This window comes from Etheostoma spectabile, chromosome 8, assembly GCF_008692095.1.
Source record: "Etheostoma spectabile isolate EspeVRDwgs_2016 chromosome 8, UIUC_Espe_1.0, whole genome shotgun sequence".
Taxonomy (NCBI): Eukaryota; Metazoa; Chordata; class Actinopteri; order Perciformes; family Percidae; genus Etheostoma; species Etheostoma spectabile.
Window position 1 is genome coordinate 4,672,852 of NC_045740.1, and position 3,900 is coordinate 4,676,751.

The window sequence follows — 3,900 nt, forward strand, 5'->3', positions numbered from 1 at the left end:
TTTTTTAAGGCGATCATTGTTGGTTTTGTTTTTTTATTACATTCCTCATGACTGTAAATTTGTTAATATTTAACTGACCTGTTTATGGAAAGAAGCGATCCTGTCTCTTGATCGAATAAATGTTTCCTGGAAAAGGGATATGGCGTGTTTGTTAAGAATGCACAAGCCACTAAAAGTAATTTGCTTTGACTTAGAAGCATAAATGAGATGTTTATGTAAAGTGGGGGGAAGTAACATTGTTTTGTGAATGAAGGTGTCCGATTATTGTTTGTGTGAATAACAACTGACATAGGATAGATATTTCATAGAAAAGGCTTTCAGCCAGCCGTTGGCACTTCTATAAGTGCATGGCGGATTCTTTGGCAGGTTCAAAGAGCTGTCTGTCCATCAGCACTTTGAGTTAGCAAAATTTAATATGCCAAGGGAAACCAACAAAATACCGAAAAATACAAAATGTCAGCTCAGTCTTTCAACAAGGAAAAACTGTTATTACAGATTTGTCAGTCACCTAAAGGGTGTATAAATACAAGTCTGAATGTAGTTAGAATCAAGTTGTAAGGACGGTCCACCCACCTTCTAGGAGCAGAAATGTCTCAGCAGGGCTGTAACCAATCACTGGGAGATAAGAGAAAATCCCATGGGCCTATCTCAACAGCTGCATGTTGTCAAAACTCCAAAAGCATTAATGAACCCAAGCTGGGCCCAGGTTTATTATGGTTTACAGAGCACAATAAGAGAATTATTATAACTAAAATGGATTTTTACAAAATTTAAAAATGAGTGGCACATAACCTGCAGGCATCTCCAGTTACACTTGCTTGTGCTTCTAATTGAATCTAATGATTTGACTAAACACCAGAACGATTCACCAGAATTGTTTAATGTAAAGAGAAAATATGTAATGTATTTAACACTGCATTACAAGATCATGCCCAGTAGATGGCACAGTCTCATACATCTTGAAAATATGAATGGCACCAGGATGTGTTTATGAGAAAGAAGACAACACATTTGCATGCAACTACACTCATTGCCAGTTTGTTAGGTACACCTTGCTGATAGTAATGCAGTCTTATACAACAGTTCTGCAAAAAATCCTTCCTTCACGAAGGTTAATATATAGTGACAGGCATTTCAACCCATTTATATTAATGAGGATAGGCTAAATAACAAAAAAAACTCTGTATAATGCAATGAAATTCAAAAGCAACACAAACAAACGCAGCCTCCAAATTAACCATATTGTTGAATCTACACCTCTAAACAGTTTCAACAAAAAGTGAACATTGTAACCTGCATGACTGTTGAATGCAACTGCTTTAGTACATGGTTTACTGTAGTTCATCATATTTCACTTTTAGATAGTTTACAGATATGCTAATGTTAGTTACACAATTGTTACTAAAAGGCAATATTTCTGACTGTGTATTGCTAAAACATAGCATTCAGTCAGAAACTGCAAATCTATGTTTTTAGAGTAATAATTACCAGGAGCTGCATTTCCTTGGCTTTATAGCATGTATCAACTGCTGAGAAAGTAAGGAAACACTCCGCATGATGTGGTAGATGTGTGGGTATTACCCAGTCAGCACGATTCCTTTGGATGTGTACAAATTGGCAGAGGTAGCCCACATTTTGAAATGAATGAGTTCCCACACTCTGTCTTTTATACCCAAAGCTGAAACATAGTTTAACTGAGTCACACTGCAACCAAAAATGAGACTTTTGGAAATGGTAGATACTGTGTCCATTTGTTTTACATGAGTCACATCTGTTTTATAGCTCTCAGTAGTTTTCATACTCATACATAGTTGGTGAGAATATGCGGAGCCGCTAACATAGAGTAAAATATATTTTAAAGCTACTGTTGCAGTTTAATTTGAATTGTAGCTTGACACTACACTGCTTGTCTTTAGCTGCAGATGGCAGCATTTATTATACAATCAGAAGAATTGAATTGTTTAGTCTTTGTGGCAAGTGTTTTAGAGAGGTGTTGGCTAAACTTTGTTGTCGCTTGGTAAGCTATACATAGCTTGTATTGTGTTATACTGCTGGTGGCTTTCCAATTTTGTTCACTTCTTAGACATCAACGTAGGTGGGCTAAATATGAAATAATAAAAACTGAGCAGTATAACCTTCATGGATGTAGGATTTGTTGTATTAGATTGCATTAGTTTTAACTGCCTAATAAACAGAGTGTATTTTCTTATCAGTTATCAATATGTCTCTCAACTAATCTTCAAATACGATAGATTGACTGCCTAAGCCTTATGTCTATAGATGTCAATTCCTGCTTGTACGTACAGTAAACCACAAACTTCATTATTTTCTTTAATGCACTTTGTAAATGAAAATCTAAACTCTTGGTGCAACCTAAGGATGATTTTGAAATGTAATAATTCTAAAGCTGCAAACTCTATTGGTCTGTGGAGAAGCATAAATAATCTTCAGGATCTATGGTTCATAGAGCAGTGCTGATGCACATGCTTGTTCTCTACTAGTAACTGTCTCTGATGTTTTCTTACTACAGTAAAGGTACCGTCATGGGCTTTGTACCACACACATCCAAGTAAAAGGTCTTGAATGGTGAGTGTGGGAACTAGCTCCTAAGCAGCTGCAGCAACATTGCATTATGGTCACGCCACAGACGTGCTCCCATATGTTTGCCTGAGTGAGAAATTGTTGTGCTTTCTTAATAAAAAGAGACAGATATGGGCCACAGCAGGGGGAGGGGTCCCACAGCCAAGCCACAGACAACCATGGCAGATAATAACGGTGCTCGTTTGGTACATAGTTTTTTCTCTCTCAAGGGATTTCCTGCTGCTTACCTGTAGAATTATTCCTTGATCTCTCTTTGCCTTGTGCCATGAAAGTCCAACGCAGCATGATAATCCCTACAATGTGGCACACACAAAGGAGGATTGTTGCACATTTGGCAATCTGTTGTTCTATTTCTCCCTGATTAGCTGTATTGTGTTAATTTTGGAGTCGAGTAACCGGAGTAGTTACATTTGAGTCAAAGAAAAAGTAACCACTTTTACATTTTAAAGGCACATGTCTATCACAGAAACAGGTTTTCTGTTATTGTAAGAACGTGTAAAAGAAGGTCTACGTTCTTAAAAGTGCTGTTTTAGCCATTTCAGAAGCATAACTCAAAACTACTTGTAGCATTTCACTCCACATTATAATAAGTGCCCCTTACATACTGATGTACCGATCAGTAGTTTTAAAACCCAAATGACTGCATCACTTGTGACAGTTTTTCTATGTAAATGATTAACTACATGTTTGAGTGTGTTGTCTATCGTGTTTTTCTTCAGGTCAGAATCAGGTTTCCTTACTTGAATCAGTAGGGTTCAAGTAAGGAAATTTATTTGGTAGGATTGGAGCTTTCTGGCAGCGTACAGTGTTTGCCTGGGAGTCACAATGTTCTGGAAGGTCTCATAACATGAAATAACACATTCAAATATGCATCAGATTTATTAAATGTTCTCCCTCTGGAACAAGAAACAGGCCCCAAACTGCTGCCGCACAGTCCCTCTGTAATGAGCATTTGTCTTACAGCTGTTAATGAGTCAATAAATATAATGAATGATTGGAATTAAGCTGGAGTATGAATGCAAAACTTGTATATAGGCTACCCTTTTTTCATTAGACTATGAATATTATTTATTAAGTGAGACATTTGACAACATTGAAAATAAACACATTTGTTAAAAAAAAGAAAATTTAAACTTACTACTAGACAACATATAGGATATTTCATCTCTCGGTGAAAGTCGATCTCTCGCTGATACCAGGTTTCCCATCATTTGTATTTTGCGACTGACTGCAGTTTCTGCGCTGTTGCTGCTGCTGCTCATACGCAATCCCTGGATAGGTGGTTGCCATGGATTCCTG

The 3,900-nt window shown here is 37.1% G+C and overlaps 1 protein-coding gene across 1 annotated transcript in view; it reads left to right on the top strand.

Annotated features, from left to right (window-relative positions):
• Positions 1–134, top strand: part of hsp90b1 (heat shock protein 90, beta (grp94), member 1) — a 7,820-nt gene extending 7,686 nt beyond the window's left edge. Inside the window, exon 18 of the mRNA XM_032524461.1 lies at positions 1–134. This exon is cut by the window's left edge and continues 137 nt beyond it. The gene's annotated coding sequence lies outside the window, so the exon portion shown is untranslated.
• The last annotated feature ends 3,766 nt before the right edge of the window (positions 135–3,900 follow it).